Genomic DNA, 24032 nt, shown 5'->3' with positions numbered 1-24032 from the left:
CTTCATTTCCCAGATTCTGTAGGCACACAAAACTCCATTCTGCCAATGTCTGCTGGTGTTCAGTAAATATTTTGCACATGTTGCAAGGTTTCAAATAGGCATTTTGGCTTGCCTTCAGAAACACACAGAGTGGTTTTAAAACGCCGGCTTTTGGATAGTGGTGAGTACTGGTACTGCACCCATTTTTGGGATTTAAGAAATGAATTCCCCACACTTCTAGGTTGCATTTGGCAATCAGCATTGCCATTCCCAATGGTTTCAGACTACTGTGCGGGTAGTCCAATGGTGGTTTTAAAGTGCTTTGAAGCTAACCGGCGCTACTGTTTTTCCTTTGGCAACCCATTTCCCTCATGGCAACCCGGCCTTTCATTCTCGCACTGGTGGGTGGCAAGTGAGGCAACCATTTTAATGTGCGCGCAAACTGCGCAGCTTTCCTGGATTTCGGCGCACATGTGGGTTTTCCGCCATCTTGAATTTCCTAAGCCCACAGCACCAAATGTTGTAGCAGGGTAGCTTAAACGTGGGTCAGGACACCCTACAGTATCAGCACATGTTTTTGCAAGCTTATTCTTTAAAATACCGTTGTGTCTTTCCACCAACCCAGCGCTTTAAGGATGTCTAGCTGAGTGAAATCGTTTCTCAATACATAGTGCTGTGCATATCTGTAAAATTACTGCTGCGATAAAGTGGGGACCATTATCCGACCAAATTATCCTCGGGAGCCCAAATCGAGGAAAGAATTCTTTTACCATAATCTTTGCAGTGGTCATGGCGGTAGCATCTTTGACGGGGAAAGCATCGACCCATTTACTGAAGGCACAAATAATTACAAGAACATATTTTAGATTATTACATCGTTCCATCTCAATAAAATCAAAGTGATTGACCTCGAAGGGAACAGAAGGGGCCCAAAGCTTCCCCTTGGAGTCACTGTCCCCTTACCTACATTGTGCTGTAGGCAGATCATACAGTTCTGGACATGCCTCTTCGCAATCTCCAGAATCTTGTCATTTACCCAAACTTGTTCTAACATTTTCGTGATCTGCTGGGCACACACATGCGTAGGACCGTGTGCCATCGTAACCATTGCCAATACATATGAATCAGGGAGCAACCATTTCCCTTCGGATGTATCCACCCAACACCCTTCATCATCCAGTTTCCCCATTCCTTCAGCCCACCTTTTAGATTCCTCTATTGTGGCATCCGTTATAATATCTCGCACAGACCCAATACCTTCATCCATTATGTAAGCATCTCTCATTTCCCTCAAGGCATACATGTCCGTGCTAAGGTCTGTGGCCGTTTGTCTGGCTATCAAGTCCGCAAAAGCGTTCCCTTTGTCCACATCATCTATGACCTTCCGATGTGCTGCACATTTCATGATCGCTAACTGTTTAGGGAGTGAGAGTGCCGAGAGTAATTGCACTATCAAGGGGCCATGCTGGATCTTGGTCCCATGTGAGGTCAGGAACCCTCTTTCCGACCAGAGCCTTCCAAAGTTGTGAGCCACCCCAAATGCGTACTGACTATCAGTATATATATTTACTCTACGCCCTTGGGAAAGTTCACAAGCTCGGGTTAACGCTATAATCTCTGCGGCCTGCGCGGAGTTATGCGAAATTCTCTTAGTTTCGACAACTTTGCTCAATGTAGTAACTGCATAAGCAGCTGTAGATGTACCATCCGAAAGTTTGAAGCAGGAGCCATCACAAAACAGCTCCCCTTCTGCATTATCCAAAGGAGTATCTATGAGATCTATCCTGCCCTTCGTTTCTTGTTCAGTGGTATACAGGCAGTCATGTAATTCTTCGTCATCGCAAACAGTGTTTTGAGGGAAAGGTAAAAGTTCAGCCGGATTAAGAACACAACACCTCTTAATTTGGATATGAGGGGCAAACAGAATTAGTTCATACCTTGTTAACCGCGCAGAGGTGAGGTGTTGCGTTTGGGTTTTGTTCAATAGAATATCAACAGAGTGAGGTACCATCAAAATCAAATCATGGCCTAGGACCATCCCCTCACTCTGTTTTACAGACGCGGCAGCAGCGGCGACAGCGCGCAAACATCTTGGAAAAGCGCATGCGACAGGATCAAGGGCGGAGGAGTAGTAGCCGCACGGCCTATTCTTCCCTCCGTGTTCCTGTGTTAACACAGCCAAAGCACATCCATCACATTCATGCACAAACAACACAAAGGCCTTGTCATGATTTGGAATACCCAGAACCGGTGCCGAACATAGCGCGGTTTTGAGAAGCTCAAATGATCGTTGATGTTCCGATTCCCATGGCAGTGGCAGAGAAATGCCCTTCTTCGTCAGAGCCAACATCGGTTTTATCACTAGTGAGAAGTTCGGGATCCACAACCTACAGTAAGAAGCCATACCTATCAGGGCTCTGACTTCCTTCTGTGCATTTGGAACAGACATGCCAGAAATGTGTTTTATTCTTTCAGGTGTCAATCTTCTCCCCTCCTTTGACAGGAGGTAGCCTAAATAGGCAACCTCCTGACAACAATATTGACATTTTTTAAGCGAAGCTTTGTGACCATTTTTAGCTAGATGAACAAGCAACAGTACAGTGCCTTTTTTACAAGCACTCTCAGAGTCTGCAGCTAAAAGCAAATCGTCAACATATTGAAGCAGCGTACAAGTAGATGGCAATTCAAGGGTGTCGAGCTGCTCTTTCAAAGATCTGCTATAAATGCTGGGACTTTCAGTATACCCTTGAGGTGTCCTTGTAAATGTAAATGAGCGTCCCCCTAAGGTGAACGCAAACAGATATCTACTTTCTTTATGTATAGGAATACTAAAGAAAGCGTTTTTTAAATCCACAATGCTGAAGTGCGTAGCCGTAGCAGGGATCATTGTTAATATTGTAGTCACATCGGGCACAATTGGAAATTGTGGGGCGACCACTCTGTTAATAGCATGAAGATCAATTATGAACCGGTATGGAATTGCATTGTCGCCTTTCTTATATACAGGCACGATCGGACTTACACAAACTACCTGTAATCTCCTCGATCACCCCACGATGCACAAAATCGGAGACAATGCATTTCAAAGCACGTTCGCCCTCAACTGATATTTTATACTGCGGAATGCGTGGCAGTTTCACTCCATGTTTCAGAACAATTTTAACGGGCTCAATCTGTAACACCCCGACATCATTGTCGTCCACCGCCCACAAACATTCCGGAACAATGCTAAACTCAGGAGGTAAAGGTCGAATCAAAAACTGAGAATTAGGAAGTAGCTGTGGTAAAACCATCAGCCGTACTCCATCCGAAGAACAATGAATTACTGCATTCAATTTCTTTAACAAATTCAACCCCAGCAAATTGTCTCCACAGTTTGAAGTGAGAAAAAAAGGGCAATGGTCCGTAAAGGGACCCAAAGAAACGGATACCGGTACAGAAACCGGACAGACAGTTGGTATACCAGAAAACCCTACGGAAACATTTGTTTGCCCTGACAGTGGAATGTTTGGAACCCGAGAATGACCAATGGAGCATTTTTGCGCTCCAGTGTCAATCAAAAACTGGTGTTTCCTATTCCCTACTAATAATTCAACGTAGGGGCCTTTCTGATTAACAGGAATAGGTGAAGTTTCCAAACCCTGCTTCGGGCAATCCTAATGAAATAGAGCCTCGTCGAAAGGAAGCTCTTCAGAAAGGTAGGCAGCAGAAGGGTGATCAAATATGTTCCTTGAGTCTACACTCGAGGTCTGATTTTCCTGTGAAAAAGGTTGCTGAGGATCTTGTAAAAGCTGACCTCTATCAGGGCCCCCTGCTCCAGGGCGGCCCCTAGGTCGTCTACCCATACCCCCAAACGCACTGTTTGACCTCTGGCAAAGGACAGGGCACTGTGCTCGCCAATGACCTTCCTGGCGGCAATAAGCACATTGATTAATATTCACAGGACCCAAAGGAGCATTTCCTTTTGGGACATACTGACCTCTAGTCTGTGTCGTGCCTCCTCTGGGGTTTCTAACAATTTGCTGTAATAATACTTTGGTTTTCAAATCTCCTTTCCTCTTTTCAATGTTTTCCTTATCATTATTAACACGGTTCTCATAATACTGAGCCATGTGCAAAACCTCAGATTGAGATTTTGCCTGCCAAGCGCTCTCAGAGGACATAATCTGTGACTGGATGTCAGGTAACAATCCACGTACAAATTTGTCCACAAACAACCTTTTCCCCGACTCTGTACCTAAATCCTGTCCACTGAAGTCAGAAAATACCTGCTCGAATCTATTAAAAAATTCGGTGGCGCCTTCAGTTTTCCCTTGGACACAGGCCGTAAGCTTGTCCCAAATAATTCTCTTCTCTGGGATTATAGTTTTTATGTAGCGACAATTCTATCAGGCAAAGTAAGTATTACCTGTGGTGGTTTCTCACCAGCTGGTCTTTCCCCATCAATTCTGATCATATTAGCCCACGTATCTCCCAACCCCGGCACATCGTCTATCGTCCGAACCTGTTTCCATACATCTACGGGTAGGAGTACAGGGAATAACAAGTCAATGTCACTCAAGGTGAACACAGAGGACTGCAAAACGGACTCTATTTCTTTGTAAAACCCCGTCGGGTTTTTCCTGATATCGGGAACTGATTGTCTAATTGTGTTCACTTCCTGTCGTGAAAATGGGACGTGAACAAATTGTGATACATAATGTGCAGGGATATCCACAGCGGGGGCACCAGTCCCCGCGTTGGCGGGGATCTCAACTTTTGGGACAAAGGTCGGAGGAACCTCTCTCATAGGCAACTGAGATATAGGTACCTCCGGCCGCTTACTAAGCAACAGGGCCAGGTCGAGCGCTAAGGCAGCTGTAGAAGTATCGGGCGAAAAAGCCCTTTTACAAATCCCCAATAATTCTATGGGGCAACTAAACCTCTTTCTTACACATTCTTCTTGCAGGTGCTGTACCATCACCTGAATTACTTTTCTTTGCATTTCTACTGTATACTGACTATACGTGTCATATACTTCATCTGGCGGAATCGATGAATCCGAGATCCATCGAACCGCATCTTTAGTACAAATTCGTACTTCCTCAGGTGCCGATCTACGGCACGGAAGGAACCGTGTCTGTACATATATTCTATCGTCTCCGTCGTCCTCATCTCGTGACTTTTCAAAGTCTTTCCTAAACTCAAACAATTTTTCAACATGCCCATATACTTTCTGTTCTGTGTCCCTCGAAAGTGCCAAAGCATTCAGATCTCTCACTCCTTGTGGAAGATCTGAATTTTGTAATCTACCCCACATCACACATAAATGAGTCCCCAACCCTTCGATAAAAACATTTTTCTCGGGAAAACTATTCAAATTAGATAATGTGGAAAAAACATCAACTTGATCACCTTTCTCCATGCAATGCTTAGCCCATGCAAACAATTCCTGTTTTTTACCTGCAGAAACAGTACCCCGAGTGACAATCTTTGATCCTGCACCTGGATCGACTTTAGTCAATACGGGGCCACTCGGGAGCGCAGGTATAGGTAAATTTAATAAAGGTGCAACTATCGGTGTAGGAGGAAGGGGCGGTGCGATAGGTGGAGGAACAACAACCAAAGGACTCGGAACAATAGGTTGTACAGGAGGAACAGGAATAACAACAGGAGCGACAGCAGGAATGGGCAGAGCGCCCAAAATAGGAGCATACGGAGGTTGCGCTGAGGCATCAGGCCTGCGTTAGTTTAATAACTTCTCGATAAATTCCTCAGAAACATGGAAATCTTTAGAGGGCTAAATTTTCTGGATCCCGAGTGAAAAAGCTCTATCCATATTTTTAACTGATTCTGAACGCTTTTCTTTATCATATAATAATGCTTTTTCGGCATTTGTTTTATGACGACGTGCATGTTTATCCCTACTTTTAAGCTGCTGTAATGCTTCTTTTTTCCAATTCTGTAACACATCAAAGGCTGCAGGTCTAGCCTTCTTCTTTAACAAGATCGATTCTAAGTATTCAATACGGGGGATCTCAAAACTACCGTTGATTGGCCACTGAAATTCGGAGGCATGTCTGGTCTGTCTGTGCCAAATATCATTAAATACTATACTTCCAATGCCATACTTACAGTACATAGTACACGCCGGCGACCCCTCCTGTGGTGCCGGGCGGCTAAATTCCAAGGATTGTCGATCGCTGCGGAACAGAGCCCTAAAGCAGCTAGACAATTTCCCAGGCATTTCACAAAATATTGGTGTTACCTGGTCAATAATTGTGTCTGCAGATACAATACGCCAAATTCGAATTGTCAGGGTTAAATTAAGAGCCGGGTCACGACTGCACCTGACCAAACCTAAGGAGGACTGTACGGTTTATCAAAGAACTTACCTAACAAATTTTACCTTATGTTTGGTGGTTTCGGCAAATCTGCCCGCCTCAAAAATTGGACCCTCGTCAAGATGCCGTGTCAGACCACACGACTATCGTCCAAGGATCGGATCGTGCAGCGCTGCTGAGGTATCGCGTCTCGATCGGTCGGGCCCGCAGAATCACACCGTCCGATCCCGGTTCGATAGTCTGCGTCAACCTTCAATGATCCGGCATCAATCTTGAGGGTACCTATTCGGGCGCCAACTGTGAAAACAAAGAAATTGATATGAGGCCGGGAAGCCCAAAGGAAACACACCAACACAGGTTACAAAGAACATACAAAGTGTTTTATTCAAAAGCTACAACAATTACCAAAAAGTCAATTGACAAACGGATAGCTATTCGGCTCTCAGAGTAACAGAACGAACTTCAACGAGAGTTCACTGCGTTAGTGTGAGAGACCGTACATTGGGATACTCGTGCTTTTATACTTATTATCCGGCTCTGGCCAACCCCCTCGCGGGTTAACCATTCTTAGGACCAGGCCTAGGGTTCCTTGCCAGGTCAATCCCATAATGTATGCATTTTGATCAGTTCCGCTGATACAGTTGTTCATTTACACATAGGTCAGGAATAGGACAAAGTCTCAGTTCGCGACCCCAACAAGTGGCCTGCAGGCATATTATTTATTCATGTGTGCGGAGGTCACAACGGCCAGAATCCCACTCGAAATGTCATTCGGCCTCCATTTTGATGTTCAGGGTGACTTCCACATTACAAGAGAACCTAAAATGGCGGCTAAATCCAAGATGGCGATTTACACAGTACATTAAGGTCAAGACCTTGCCGCGGAATCTATTTACACAATGTTTTAGACAACTTGGCGTAGGCCAATACACAATCAAACAATGCAATAGGAGGTATAATATTATTTTGATTCCGACAGGGTGCTATCTACCCGAATAGAATAAGTGCTCCTATTCATTTGTGTTTTGGATATGTACTTGTAGGATGTCAACCATGTGTATTTCATTAGTTTACATAGTAATTATCACCCCATTGGTGATTGGTGCCCAATATTCAAACTGTGTTATTTTCTTTGAACTTAAAATAAATAAATATCTTATTCCCACCAACCGTCCTGGTTCATGGTCTTTTGTGACCCAGGGTATTTGTAAAAGGGGGTGTGATACGAGTTGGGTGCCAGCTCAATTCGAATTAGTTGAAAATAAAGAAAAAGTATTCTAATTGAATGCTTCATCTAAGGCTAAGGGCAAGAGTCCTGGTCCGGTGTGACGCCCAATTGGAATCCTTTACACCATTAAGCCTTTTCCCTAGAGTGCTCCTTGAAAGACCTGGATACTCTCTGACATGACATGCTTCACCACCTCATGAAGACCTCCACCTCCATCTCCACTGCCTCCTAGCTCTTCCTCTGAGCCCTTCGACCATGTAATGACACCTCCACTGTCAGCATGTCCCCTGCTGGTCACTCCCTCAATGGCACCTCCACTGCCACCAAGTCTGTGTCCCAGGTGTGCACCCTATGTATTACACGTCCACTGCCAGAGTGAGTCGCTCTCTTCCCTGCATGCCTTCAGTGACTCCTCCACCTACTTTGCCATCAGCACTTCTACTCTGAGCCCTCACGCTATTTAATGACACCTCTGCTGCCATGATATGCCTCCCCTCAGACGCTACACCAAATGGCCTCTACCTCGACTGTCATCATGTTCTTTGTTCAGTGGCGTTTCTGCAAATGGAAGTTACAGGATATGTTGGCATTTATTTAAATTACTAGCAACAATAATAATGAAAATTATGGCAGCACAAATATGTACATCTTGCAGCGTTATTTAAACTGTAGCTGTAACTGACATATCCTACTCCCCTCCCTCCCTCTCTCTCTAACTCTCTCTCTTTCTCTCTCTCTCTTTCTCACTCTCTCCCTATCGCCCTCTCTCGCTCTCTCTCCCTCTCTCTCTCTCACACACACTCTGGCTCTCATTCTCTCTCTCTCCCACTTTCTATCGCTCACTTTTTCTTTCTCTCTTTCTCTCTCTTTCTTTCTTTCTTTCTTTCTTTCTTTCTTTCTTTCTTTCTTTCTTTCTTTCTTTCTTTCTTTCTTTCTTTCTTTCTTTCTCCCCCTCTCTCTGTCTTTCACTTTCTCTCTCTCTCTCTCTCTCTCTCTCTCTTTCTCTTTCTCTCTCTCTATCTCTCCCTCTGTCTCCCACACCCTAATTTCTCAACGAAAGCCTGTGGGTGCTGAAGTACAGGTGATGGATTGATTCCAATATAGTGGTACAACTCTTTATGTTCCTGGCAAAATGGCAGACATAGGGAACCAAACAAGGATGCAAAATGGCTGCTGCAAGTGTTGACGGAACAGTGACAGACACATCGCCACAACAGCACCTTAGACCAACAGTGGCATCATGGGCAGTGCAGGCCAGAACACAGCACGACAGAACAGCCAGTTCATGCCTAACTGGCCGGGCAAAGAAGTATGCAAGACTTACCACTTATCACCTGTGGCAACGTACTGTCACCATACCTGTAACGAAACAGTGTGACTTGTGAGACCAAGGGGGATATGTGGAAGGAACCTATGGGAACTCATGCCAGGCACATGTATGGACAAGATAGTGTGAGGACTCTAGGATTGGGAGGGATCCCCCACCCACTGGAGAACCTCGAGGAGTCTCCCATGAGGGAGGACCATAGAGCGGCTGCCAGCAACGCGGGCAGATACAGAGAACATTGGTGCATACCACATTAGCTAGATCCACATGAATGAGAAACGTGGGCAGATACAGTGAACATTGGTGCATACCACATGAGCTAGATCCACATGAATGAGAAACGTGGGCAGATACAGTGAACATTGGTGCATACCACATGAGCTAGAGCCATATGAATGATAACTAGATGAAGACTAGAAACCTTATTAGAGACGTTTCAGCAGTCTATTTTTGATGTTTGTGTTTTGCTCAACTGATTGGAAACACCATCCGATTGAGGCAACTGCAATTTGATATTATGTGTATACATGTGTGTCTTACGCGTGAGTGTTTTTTAATAAGATAACACATGTTGACACTGATTTCTTATTCAGACTCACTAAAATGAGTGCGAGATGGTTAACATGCTAAATGGATGTATGTATGTATTTATTTGTATTTTGGAAGGGGTGTGGCTCGTTTACAAAATTACAAGTTTTGCTATACATCTCATGGCTCCCTGGTCTGTTAAAAGCCCAACAAGGCAGAAACATGTCCGGGGATCCTTATGCAGAAGGGATGTGACCAAGTATTTCATGGTGGAATGCCCCTTTGGGGTGGGCTCAAGACAGATTTGCATATGGTCGTTCCCTTTCTGTAATGACTTGGGAGGTGAAGTATGATGGTCTGGAGCGTTGCCCAGAGCAATGCCACAGGATAGGATTAATTCCAAACAACCTTCCAGCCATCACCTAATTTGTGAACCCGAATGGGACGGATATGCCCAGACGTGGGTGTCAAGCCTGCTGGGTCCAGAGACCAAAGCTTCTCCTCCCTGATGATGCTCAATGAGGATGAAACATGTCTGGGGATGTTTGTGTTCTCATGCAGAAGGGTCGTGACCTTGCAGTTCGACTGTACTGCCCCTTATAGTGTGGGACCAATACCAGAGGTTAGGATTGATTCTAAACCTTCCCGCCATCACCTTTTTTGGTTTGTAGAAATGATACAGCTAGCCTGAGGAAACTGGAAGAGCACTCCCAAAATATGCAAGAAACTTCACAACCTTAGTGATTAGGATGGTAAGCGGACCTCCGTGAAGCCTGCTCCTTGCCTGATAATTAGCTTTCCCTTAGGCTGCCTAGAGCTCGAGCCTCTGAACTCTATGCTGACTCTGCTAATTGTGTAACGTATTGCTATGAACCTGCCGGGTGTTTGCCAAGTATATTTCCTTGGCTCCATGATGACTCATGAGACCATTATACTTGTTCCTGCCAATCCATGAATGAAGCCCAAAAGCAATGCCTTTTCTGGGACCAGTTCATGATCCTGTCATCTTGTATGTGGAGACAAGACATACATGGGTGCTCCAGGGCCATGCCACATGAAGCCACCAGGAAAGTGTGGGGCGGCTGCATGGGCCACACATGGAGTGTGATCATGCACAACTTTGTGTTTTGGCACGTTGGAGCAGCAGAGATCGCCACACAAACAGGGTGTCATATTTTTGGTGCGTCATTTCTCTAAAGTCCTAACATTGGCAAGTGCCCCAAATACAAAATGGGGGAAGATACAAGATTGGGCACCTCTACATACAATGAGGCACAGGTGGAGTCAGAGACTATGGCCACCTAATGCTGGCAGGGTGCCCCACTAGACAATCCTCATTTGTGGTAGATAGATGTTCTTCCTTGGAGGATCAGAGAGTTGGCATCTCAAACTGTAAATTGATGAGGTGGTACCTTACCCATTTCCAGGAGAACATATCTGGCGAACAGCCCACACCTTGCCCCTATGCCTATGCCAATCCCTGTCAACACTTCTCTACCCTTGGAAGGAGAGCACTTAATATCAGGATGAATAAAGCAAGGCTGTTTTTGTCCTGGTTCCATCATTTAGTTGTGGCTCAAGCACCCAGTTATCTAAGGAAAACCATAGCTGGCAAGGGACCATAAAGACTTTGTGTAAAATGCTGTGTTATTGTAAAGTCCATTCTTTCCTGCATGCAAAATTCTCTGTCTGTCACTGCCGACCTACAACTCTTCACCATCATGCAACCACCACACCCCTTTGTCCCACTTTTTAGGCCAGGTGCTGACCATTTTGAGGAAACTACAATCCACTTTCTATATTTTTTCTGCTCCTTGTTTCATCGAGCAGGACACCCTGCATGGATTCAGTTTCACTCTAATACTAAAGGCCTGTTGCCATGTTAAAACCTGGCTGTTGAAGGTGGGTGGACATTTAATTTAATTTCATTGTTGACTGTGTGTAGAGTTTAGGGCTTTTGTGAGACAGCAGGGTAGACCTCTAAGTGAAATAAACTAGGATTCTGGCCCCTGCCCAACTAATGCCTGATAAACATCTGACAACAATTGTTCCCTTCCTAGATGGGTCCTGCCCTCGATGTCCTTACACTACACACACATACTATCCACAGCTGGCCACCACAGGCCTGGCTATCAGCACCTGAACCACAACTACGCTCTTCTCTTTAACCCTATCAAGCTCCCCCACATCAGCGGCTAAACACACCAAAAGCGCTGTAGTTTGTCAGCTTGGCGCTAAGGAACTTGATACTTCAGATCTGCACCCATTCACATCACAACTTTCTCATCTGCCTCTCCCATTGTACTACTAATAAACTTCACCACCTGTTTCCCTTACAGAGCCACACACAGCTAGACCACCAATAGTGCCAGAAGGATACTGTTCAAGACGTCTTACATTGCATTACCAGTAAGCAGGCGGTTCATCCCACAGTGCAGATGCCGAATTTGGAGCCGCGCTGAAGGATCAGTACAGATATAAAGGATAATCTACAGAGGAGGGATGGGATCGGGTGAACGAGTCTGGTTGGGTCCTCCCTGTTTTGCACTCATCAAACAACACAGGTGTGTTGGGCAGGAAAAACACACATTTCTTGTTTGCTTAGTCTTGCACCGCTAATGCTTATCTGCATAATGGCATGAACTGTAATTGGTGTGTTGTTCAGAGAGGCCAACTAAGTGGATAAGTAAGGGTTTCTAACACTTGGTTTAATCAAACTGTCTTTGAGTAGCATAGGATGAGCAGTAAGGCTTACATTTAGGAGATCAAGTGTTTTATGTGCAGCTACGATTGATAACAAATATAGAAAGTCAAGGAATAGTGACCCACTCAAATGTAAGTAAGTATGTACTATATATTAGGCCAAAACACATGCAGGTGAAAATCAGTGATTCTATATAGTACACATACAATAATCGAAACATGGATATACACAATTGGCAGCCACCAAGGTGGACCACAAAACACTTCACAAATGACTTAGTTCCATCAACTCCTTTTGAATGTGATCAATGTTGCGCTCCCATTGTCTCCTTTTTCATTCTATCTCTTTGTCTAATTCTCATTGCTTTCTCGTTTCCATTCTAACCCTTTCCTCTTCTTGTCTTATCTCCTCTCTCCTTGCCCCCTCTCTTCTTTCTTCTTCTTTTTTGACTCTGTATTCTTGTTTCCCTTAATTTCAGCGCTCTCTCCTCTTTTCTTTTCCTTTCTCGGCTATCCTGTTCTTCTCTTGTTCTCTGCCTATTATTATACTTTATTTGCTCCTCTGCCATTTCTTCCTTCTTTTGTCGCTCTTCCTGATACATCTGTTCTCACCGCTGCCTGCTATTTCTTTTGTGCTCACCCTCTTTTAATTTCTTTTCATGTTCCCTGTCTTTCTTATTCTCTTCGTCTTGAGCTTCCCATTGCCTGACTTCCTTGATGATTTTCCCATCTAGCTTGATTAATATCTTTCTCCCATCCATTCATTTTGTACAAGCGTTACCTCATCAGCTTCATCTTTCTCTCCCTTCCATCTCTTTGTAGAGGAGGTGCCAAGCTCGATTCACACTCCAACTGCCCATTTTGAAGTACCAGGAACATTCACGCCGAAATATGTGACGTATGATGAGCAAATAAACCAGCACAGAGACGCAGTGGGGCTCTGTCCAGTACCTATCAGAAGAACAGAATCTGTTGAAGTACCGACATCTAAGAAAACCTGGACAGTAAGGTGCTCATTGAGGAAACCATGTCGACGCATGAGCCAGAATAATGATTGTCAGAATGCAATCCCTGAAGAAGCAAAGACGATACTAAAAGAAGACGAATGGTGACGTCATAAGAACCCGGACTGACTCACATATGGAAGATATAATGACCTGAGAATGATGAAAAGAGAGAAAACACCATGGATATGTGACATCCCAAGTCTAAAGTGAAATGATTGATGGCAAAATACCAGAAAATTATGCCATGAGCGTGATATGGATATTCAGCCAGTTTAAATGTGTACATATGCACAGTAACCGTAAGAAGCACAGAAAATTGTGAGGCTTGCTTATGCTTAGTAGTAAGATAAGCCACCTATACATATCTAGCTCATAAGGAGCACTTCATACAAGTATACTTCCACTATGCACAAGAGCAGAATCGACCAAAGGTTACTAAAGGTCTCAAGAGGAGAGTTTTGCAGCAAACAAACCGAGAATGAAAACACAGAGAAACTCAGACAAATGCAAATCGTGCCAAGAAGCCAAGGTGGTATTGGCTGAAATAGACCAACAGTAGATACAATTATTGAGAAGAAGAACAGAGTATCCTATTCAGAAAGGTCAAGAGAAGCCACAGATGGCAGACGAAGGACAGAATTAAATCAAATACACAAAATTGCATGAAGAATAAGAGGATTTTACAGCGTTGAAAGCATGTGACCAGACGAGCAAGAAGGGATGTAACGTTCACACCTACGCATGGACTCTTGCCATGCCAAGATGCCTTAACTTTCCCAAAAGCTGACTCGAGGCCAAAATACAAAGAAATAATTGACACATGACCACTGAAGTGATGATTGATTGTTGCAATAATTGGAGGGAGGCTGGGAGTGCAGACAAACTCCCTGCACCTCGCCGGCTATTCTGCACCTTGCTAAGCAAGTGGAAAAGTATGAGTGGGGTTGATGCCAACCAAATCATAGTGGACCGTGTAATCCAGGGTCCTATAGTTAGTAGAACCAAAGAGACGTCATACTTTTAGTGACGTCTAAAGTAGCCATTTTAAAGGAAGGGCTTAGATGCCCCAATTGACATTGTTTATCCAATCCCCTCACTTTGTTGCCATATACAGATATAGTATATTAAAGTTACCTTCCTAGAACCAATCAAGTTGCATGCTATGTTTTGAGATGTTACACATCAGAGATTACAAGTTTTTGGTATAAATGATGTGTTGTTTCTGAAATGAATTGTAGTTAAAGCGAGAAGGAAAATCGAGCAATTGCTGATATTCATAAACTACCTGTTTTTTGTATTTGTCATTAAACAAACTCCCTTTGCCAAACTATTGATTTGTCATTATTGATTTGATGCGAGAGTATTAATCTGCATCCCCATCCATCTCGAGGGTGCTGCTGCTCATCTTAAAGTGCTGTTTGGGAAACCCCCAGTCCTATGGGCCGGCTGGGGTCCCTACTGCACTCTAGGTAGCAGAGATTGATGGTTTTCGATAATCGACTAGATAAGACACTCATTCACCCTCGACAAAGTAATTCTAGGTCTGCAGCAATATCACAAGTCCTTTGCCATCCAGCTAAGTAGACCGAGAGACTCCCCATAGATAGTGGATAGTCTAAGTAAAACCTTGCAGGTTGAGGTCTGAAGGAACCTCTGCTTTCCCCCACAAACCCCCTCCCACTTCTACTGGCAGCTGATCGGACGAACAGCAAGGAGAGGTGGTAACGAAGGCAGTGATACCAAGCATCCAGAGAGGAAAAAAATGTGAACGGTGAGTGAAAAAGACTAAATGTTTTGACAAACAGTTGCATGCCTTAGGACAAGTAAGGGAAGGTAACGGCAGGAGGCTGGACAAAAATAATGACAGAATAAGAGTGGGATATATATATATGGGGAAGATATTGACTCAAGGGTACCCGAGCATAGATGGAGTTACTGGGAAGATACCTGAGCATAGAGGATATGTCCAAATACCTAGGCTTTAATATAGCGCTAGAAGAAACCTGCATTTAAAGTCCTGAAAGAATAGGATGACATAGGAGACCAGAATCGATGAAAGAGGCAATCTGAAAGAAATGGGCTTAAATTCCATGTCAGAATAATGATTGGGCATGAGATGTATGTAGCCGGCCAGAGTCTGTCTAGTCTGTCACATTTTTCCTTTTTTTCTGACGTCACAGGGTAAGAACATTTCTGGGGAAAAAAACATGAAAATTGTGCGATTGTATAGCCATGATGTTGTATGACATGAATTGATGGTTGTTGGTTCAAAAGGTTAAAAGAAAATGTTTGTGAAAAAATTAGATTGGAGCTTGCAACGATTTGTGCTCGCTCATATTTTTGATTTTTTTTGAGAAACGTAAAACGTAACAAGGTTTTGCATGAGAAGACGATGAATACATTTAAGCATGGAAGACATTACACTGTTAATACACTTGTGCAAACAATTGCCAAAACATGCGCCTAAACTGAAAAAGTACAGTGCAGAATGGGCACGAGATCTTGAATATTTGGAGAGAGAGGTTAAAAAACCCAATTCAGTAGTAGACTGGGAAGACATAGAAGAATTATTTCCTGAGTACGATTCAGTACCAGGCACGTCTAGGGCAAATATCGAAGATGACTTCGACACCAGAAGCATCGGAGAAACGATCGATAGAATATATGATGAAATGGGGCTGGAACAGATACCGCAAGGGAAAGGAGAGGACGAGCGTCTGGAGTGAACTCAGTTGTACGACACTGAGGGCGCCTCTCAAAGTAGCAGAAATAGAGAGCTGTCCCTAGATAGGTTGACACTGAATAGGAACGAGGAAGAAGAGAGGTGTTACACGAGTTGGGCACAGACAATATCAGATGCAGAAAGAGAGGAATATGAAGAAAAGGAAGACGAGAGAAGACCCGAACAACGCTTCTCTGGAGGAAAGGGAATAAGATGGTCAGATTCTAGTGAGTCTTCACCTAAGGCAACAGAGTCAGCCACACACTCAGACCAACACAAAGGAGAATCTTACGGTCAAAGTGGGGTGTATCCACTGCCCTATGTGAGCAGACTAAGGACATTGCCAGGTAGATGGTGTTGCAGGAATATTACCCCTGCAGTGGATAGAAATATGATGAGAGAAGAAAAGGAGTGCCATGTGTTACAATTCCCGTTACTCGAAAAAGGAGGAAGTAGGCCACAGTATATACCCTGGGCACACATGGATCGAGAAAATCTGAAAAATAAGCTTCCAATGTTGACATCGGGAGCCGAAAAATGGATACATGAGCTATAAAAAATGACAGGAGGATTTTAGCTATCGGGGACATAAAGGGTCTATTAATTGCCATACTTGGTGATACAGCTGATGATGTGTGGACACGAGCAGGTTATCCAGATGTGACTACAGTTAATACCGCACATGATGGAGCTCAATTTAACAATTGCAGGGCCGCGGTATTGGAAATCATTACGATTGCTATACCCGGACAAGTCTGACATGGGAGCTATAATGACACGCAAAATTAAGGAATCAGAAGATCCTTTGCTTTATATTCAGAATTTCCAAGATGCATGGGTGCTGGAAAAACAGGAATCTTGGGGGATATCTATACCCGTGTTTTACCATATATTATGCCAAGGGCTGCCAGATCAGGTACAGAAGCAGCTCAATAAATTGGTAGGAATTGAGGCCAAACTGTGGTCTGAAATAAAGTTCCCCATAGCTCACTATTACAGGCTACTGCAAGAGAAGAATTGCAAAAAAGAGGGTGCACGAAAAGCTGAAGGGGCAAAATTAGTGCAGACATTTTTTTCAAAATATGCCATTGAAGGGGCGATGATAACTAGCACAGATGGATCGAACATACATAAAGCAGGCCAACAACCAAAGGCAGGTTGATGAAGGCAATGATGGGTTTTACCCCAGAGGGAGAGGGGAGAGGCTTTTGAGGAAGAGGATGGCAGAGTAATCAGCGAGGTTTCCAGAGTAATCAGGGAGGTTTTCAAAACATGCAAAATGGCAATCATGATATTTCAAATGGGCAAATAATCAGACCACCACTGATATGTTGGACGTGTGGGATGACAGGGCATCTAGCAGGCACATGCAGAAGTCAAGGCATGGGGGAAAACGACCAAGTAACAAGAATAGGAATGGTGAATCCACCTGTATTTCTACAGCAGGGTGGAAATGGAGTTGCACAAAATCACACAGTGCAAGGCAAATGCCAGGAGCACAGCAAAGTGTGCAACCTCAGAACTTGATACATTTTTTCTCAAGGACAGTCTCAGCAGTCGCCAATGCAACTGTCACAGACAACAAGTACAGGATAGGCATTGCATTCTGGAATGAGAAACAACACTGATGATGGAGGAAGTCCATTCACTCAGCATGGGACAGAGTTTTATATGGATTAGGACAGCTGACTGTGAAACCTGATGTGTTCTATCCTAGCAGTGACACCAGACCCTCACGTGGAACCAAGGGTAAATTTCCTCATAGGGGATAAAGAGCATTCCTTCTTAGTTGACATTGGTGCAACTCGCTTGTGTATACGTGAAGGCACGTTTTCCTTGTCCGGAAATGCAATAAATATTCAGGGCTTCACAGGAGCAACAAGTCGTGTTCTTTTTACAAAAGAACTTCCAGTCTCTATAGGAGAATGTGACATGAACGTGCTACTGCTATATTCAAGACAGACCCCAGTAAATATATTGGGACGAGACCTAATGACAAAGTTAAACATTCCAATCTGGTTCACAGAGAAGGGCATAGTATGTTGAACTCCACGAATGCATTATTTGAACATATGCAAAATGATTAGAGCATATGCGGGACAAACGGCTATGAGAGATGTTCCATTGGAACCAGAAATATTTGCATATGGAGTATGCATACTAATGGCAGGGCTACCAGGCCTTGCAAACAAAACCATGAGAACCCCAGATGAGTTTTTATTTAGGCCAAGAATACCTATGCATGAGGAAAATGGACAAGTGTTTCCCTTGGCAAAACACACAGCCATAGTGTGAGGGAACATGGCTTTGATCGATGGGTGTGAGGACAAAGGCAGACAATGGTGCACAGTAATCACCATTGAGGAAGGGTACAGATTGACTGACATCACTGATGACAATCTGTTTGAAGAACAAACAGGTGTAGATGAAACACCAGTAGAGGTTAATGTTGTTTACTGGATGATAATAATCAAAAGAGAGGTACCCCAGAGAATGATGCTGGCACAAAAACGTCCCGAATATTTTGATGACGACATGGCCCAGGTGCCTGTCTCAGTGTGGACCGCAGGCCCTTATGACATAGGCTTGTTAAAAGGAGTAGGAGAAATAAGGATTACATTGAAACCAGGAGCAATTTTACCAAAGGCACAACAATATCCCATTTCTAGGGAAGCAGAAGAAGGGATTTTGAAGACAATTTCTGCTTTGATAGAGCAGGGCATCTTAGTGATGTCAGAGTCATTATGCAATACCACAGTGTACACTATCAAAAAACCAAAGGGAGGGTCTTGGTGTTTAATCCAGGACCTAAGGCCAATAAATGATATTGTAGAGGCCGAGTTCCTTCTAGTCCCTAACCCATCCACAATCCTATGTAATATACCCATTGAGGCAAAATATTTCACGGTGATTGACTTGAAAAATGCATTTTTCTCAATCCCATTGCACAAAGACTCACAAGATTTGACGTCATTCACGTTCAGACACATGCATCTGAAAAGCACAAGGTTACCTCAGGGGTACTGTGAGTCTTCTTCGATTTTCAACAGAGTTCTGCAAATGGACTTAAGCAATATCGCATTAGAAAGTGTTGTCTTGCAATATGTGGACAACATCTTAAATTGCAGCACAACAAAAGACACATGCAGACACAATTCTATTCAGCTATTGACTGCATTGGCTGAGAAAGGATATAAAGTTGACAAAGATAAGTTACAATACTGTCAACAAGAAATGCTGTACATAGGCAAGCTGATCTCACATGAGGAGAAAAGGGTTACCCCTGAAAGGGCTGAGGCCATATTAAACACAGCCAAGCCACAAACAATAAACAGATGCAGAGTTTTCTAGGATTATGCAATTATGCAATTATGTCAGGGCATGGGTCTTTGACTACAGCTCTTATACCACGCCCTTGTTACAAGAAGGCACAGGGGACGAAAGAAAAAATGTAATGGACTGAAACCATTGAAGAAGGAATTTTTAAACTAAAAAGGGCCATTTGCATGGCACCAGTTTTAGGAATTCTACCTGTTTTCACACACGAATTGGCAGTGTTATGACAGCAGTACTCAGACTGAGAACCACATTGGGGTACCAGCCTCTGGAATACTACAGTGGGAATTTGGACCCAGTGATGAGAGGTCACTTTCTGTGCAAACAAAGTTTAGCTGCTGCAGCATTCGTCATAGAGAAGGCTACAACCATTGTGATGGGATGTTCAATGACGTTGTTCATCGAGCAAGCACTATTTGCTATTCTAGAGAAACCAAAGGGTACATTGACATCTCAGAGAGCTTCTGCATATGAAGTGATCCTATTTAATCCATCAATTAAGATAATTCGATGTAAGATAGTGAACCCAGCCATGTTTATAGCAGAGCCAGTCACTGAAGGAGAGCCAATCCATGACTGCGCAAACTATTTAGAATTTTATGATGAGATTCCCAGAGTGATAGAAAATGCATTGGCAGAAGGAGAAATTGTCTTCCTTGACGGTTCTTCGAGAATGGAACAAAATGATGGGCAAAGATACACAGGCACCGTTGTGATGATGCACACAGCAAATGGAGACTTTTGAGTACTTATTAGTGCACGATTACCATCTCATTACTCAGAACAGGCTGCAGAATTATTGGCGTTGATACTCACACTTGAGAATCATGCAGACCAGGAAGTGACGATGTGCAGTGACTCCGCATGTGACATCAACAGTGCACGCAGGCTTAGCGTGCTGGAAAAGGAGGGGCTACCTCTGAGTGGATGGCACACCAGTGCAGCACGCATCCCTATTGGACAGGCTGATTAGACACTACAGCCCAAAGTGGGCATAGCAGTCATGAAATGCGCCCCCACACGAAAGGGACAGATTTGATCTCACGAGGAAATCAAGCAGCAGACACAGAAGCCAAGCATGTGTCGACAAAAGACGAAACAATAATAGATGTGGAAATAACTGATGTGCATGAGAGAATTATTGTTGCACGAAGTGAACCTGACAGTTATAGTAATATGGAGAAAAGCCAATTAATGGAACTCCAAGGGGAGGCACGACAGGAGGAGGAAAACCTCTGGAAGTGACAAGGGTGTTCTTTAAACTCCTCTGAGAGCTTGTGGCAACAAGACAACACTGGTAAAACGGTGATGCCTATAGCCTTATTGAAGATAGCACTGGAACCGTTACACAATCCAGCACACGTGACGAAAGAGAATTTAGTAGCGACGATAGCTTAAGACTGGTTTATACCGAACTTGGCAGAGCATGTTGCATTTTTTATGGTGAACTGTATAATCTGCCAACAGTTCACGGCTGGGCACACACTACGAGCAATTAGAGGAGTCATCCCAAGGCCCAAAGGACCTTTTCGGCACTTGCATGTCTATTATGTCAATATGATTGAAGTATGTAATGGGTACAGGTACCTAATTGTTGTAGCGTGTCCATTACCTAGATGGATAAAAGCAGGTCCATGTACACACCCAGACTCTACCTGTGCAGCCACATTTCTGGTGAAGGAGGTGTTTCCCAGATGGGGAGTGTGTGAGGTCATGAGATCAGACAATGGGCCTCACTTTGTTAATGCAGTCTTTGAACAGATCAGCTTGCTGCTTGGTATAAAGCATAAGTTTTCTTCGACGTATCATCCTTAAGGTAATGGAATACGTGAGAAGCTCAACGGCTTGTTAAGAGAATGGATAGCCAAATTGAAGCTTACTCTAAATAAGGAATGGTTACACTGCCTTCCAATGGCACTGTATGCGCTCAGAAACCAGCCTTGTTCTGACCACCACCTTATGCCGCATGAAATCAAAACAGGCAGAAGAATGCACACACCACTGACACCCGAGATAGAGCTAGATGAGATGCTCAGCCAACAGGGAAAGTTTTCGGATCTGAAATGCAAAATTACTTAAATTGCATGACATCTTGTTTTACTGTAATTTCAGGACAGCTGCAACGATGACAAAAAGGGTGCAGGGCAGCACAGAATACAGAAGGAGATACTACAACAGACCAAGTTCAAGGATTACGTGTTCCACAACTGTTCCCTGGGGACACGGTCCTGTGAGAAACCACACGAGAAAGAAGTGGGACGATCTGAGGTTCAACGGACTAATCAGAGGGGAGAACGTCACGCTACAGGGAAGGAGAGCTTGGATATTCCTGGGTTACATCAAGCCATACATCGGATAAGGCCCCCTGCCTGCACCCCAACGCATAGAGACTACACACAACGGGGAAGAACCACAGCACGTGCAGACGAGATCAATGACGAGGAAGAAGGACGCATGACCAGCAAAACAAAGACCAAGAACGTTTGTGCAAAGTTGTGGCTTAATTTTGGACATTTCCTCTGAGCAAAAAAGGGGATAAGGACATAAACCACAGACACTCTGTGCATCCTAGTTGCAGGTTGAAGAAGAAAAATTGTACGTATAAGCCACAACATAGGTTATTGACTTTGAACTTTGGACTGAGGCATACTGAAGCCTTGATAAGAAAAGGATATGCCAAATTGTGATCGAGGACACATAAATTGGAAGAAGATACACTATCCAGACTCTTTTCATACATAAGCCTTATTTGGACTCGCTTATGGTGTCCCACAGCAGTGACATCACTAAGGACGTTTTGATATAGTTCGAGTCAGTATTGAGATTGTACCCGTCATTAGTGGGAAGGCTCACTAACATCACTGAATTTCTTCAAGACCCTGAAAACGAAAAGACAATAAGGTGGCTGCTCATCGTGATTGCCGAGAAGTTTCTTCTGCTTCCAGAATACAGGGAGGACAAGCCAAATGTCCCAAGCAGAGAAAGCAGCAAATAGGCTTGTCAGCATGCTATTCTTTCGCTTAATTGAAGACTGTCCAGATCTTGTTGGGAGACACACTGACGTCTTGACATTTCTTCGAGATCCAGCAAACAGAACGTTTGAGTATAATCCTGAACGGAATCATAATTCCGGTTGCTCTTCAAGCTCATAGAAATCACAGAAGCTGCTCCCAGTGAGGCCAGAGCAGTTCCAGAATTCAGCAAGGACAAGACAAATGTCCCTGTCACCAGAAGATAGCAGACTGGCAAGCAACGTCTACTTTCACCTGAGGACTTTCCAGAACTTGTGGGGAGGCCTGCCAGTGTTGACATCCTCACTTTCATCAGAGACTCAGCAAACTCTACACAGATGAGCATGCTCCTGCATGGTATTGTAATGCAGGTTGAACTCTCTAATCATCATCAGAATTTCCGGAGAAGATTCTAAGACTTTCCTTTGAGGGACAGATCAAGAAATCGTTGCCAGAAACTTCACTCCTGTTTATGTTGACAAGGAGACGACATGTCGTCTGGAGTGGAACAGATAAGAGGCATTGACTGGGAGCTTGTTTATTTTGAACACGCAAACTAAGAGACTTGGTCAACTTATTATCTTATTTTGACATTTTCATACACAGAAAAGAGAACTGTTTCCAGAAACGAGAGACAATCTATTAGTCGGGCATGGAAGAACAATCGTCCCAGTATCTGCAACCTACGAACAGAAACAGCAGAACCCAGAGATAACGATATTACCTAGAACGTATTAAAGAATTCGTTTTCTTTCCTTAGATAATTGAGATGGCAACCAAAGTAGCAATGTTGTCATCCCTCAGGAGGAGAGGCGGTCATACTGTTCCAGAACTAAGTGTTGTAGTTTGACATATAGAGGAATTATGTACCTATGCATTGTATTCATTGTTGCCTTACTGTCACTGATGATTTAAACTGCATTTTTTTATTGGTGCGCACAAAGTGTTCCAATTCCAGTGCACCCACCTAATGATCTAAGCATAAAACCCACAAAGGTACCCAGACCTTACATAGTCATTCCAGTCCCTAGAAAGTTTAACAGAGGAGTGAGTGAACTTGAAATGGATGTGATGAGCAATAATACACACACACTTGTGGTAACAAACAAATTGAACCACTGGAGACAGGGTCGGCAGAGCAAGCATGAGAGGGGATTAATGAAAAACATGCAAACACAAACAATGAATGCATATACACCAGGTCTAGTGTAAATAACTGCAGAACCACAATCCAAAGAATGGGAGAAGGTTGGACAATCAACAATGAGAAGTTCCACACCAAACAAAGTGAAAAGACAAATGGAGAAAGCTGAACTTTTAAAGGGACAAAAGGAGTTGGAGAATAAACAAACAGAGACAGCATTGACAAGCACATTTACTCCAATGAAAGGGACAAGTGCAAGCCCATCAAAACTATCACATGCAGAGATGATTGCAGAATCAATTTGGCCATTCACAACCAGAGCCAGGAAAAGACAAGGGGACAAGGAAAGAATTGCCAGATGTTCTCCTACTCAAATGGTAAAGATGAAGATGCCTGGACCATGGATGGAAATGCCTGAGAATCCTCCAGTGAGAAGAAGTTACATGGATGCTATTAAGGATGTGATGATAGCAAACTACATGAAAACCTTAAGAATAAAAAGAAGCACACAAGAAGACAACAATGAACTAAACGACTACCTGGACAGCACAGCACACTTGGGAAATAACATCTGGTAGCAACATATGAAAGAAGTTGGACGACGAAATTCAAAGGAGGAATGCTTTGTTTGTGCACACCTACCTTACAGCATGGGGAAGTCAAAGATCTTTGTAGCTGTTGAAATAGATGTGCAGACGGCACACTGTCTATCACATGTAGCAAT

The sequence above is a fragment of the Ambystoma mexicanum genome, chromosome 5p, assembly GCF_040938575.1.
Source record: "Ambystoma mexicanum isolate Mex_15411 chromosome 5p, UKY_AmexF1_1, whole genome shotgun sequence".
NCBI lineage: Eukaryota > Metazoa > Chordata > Amphibia > Caudata > Ambystomatidae > Ambystoma > Ambystoma mexicanum.
The sequence above is the reverse complement of the archived record's forward strand: the minus strand, read 5'-3'. Positions refer to the sequence as shown.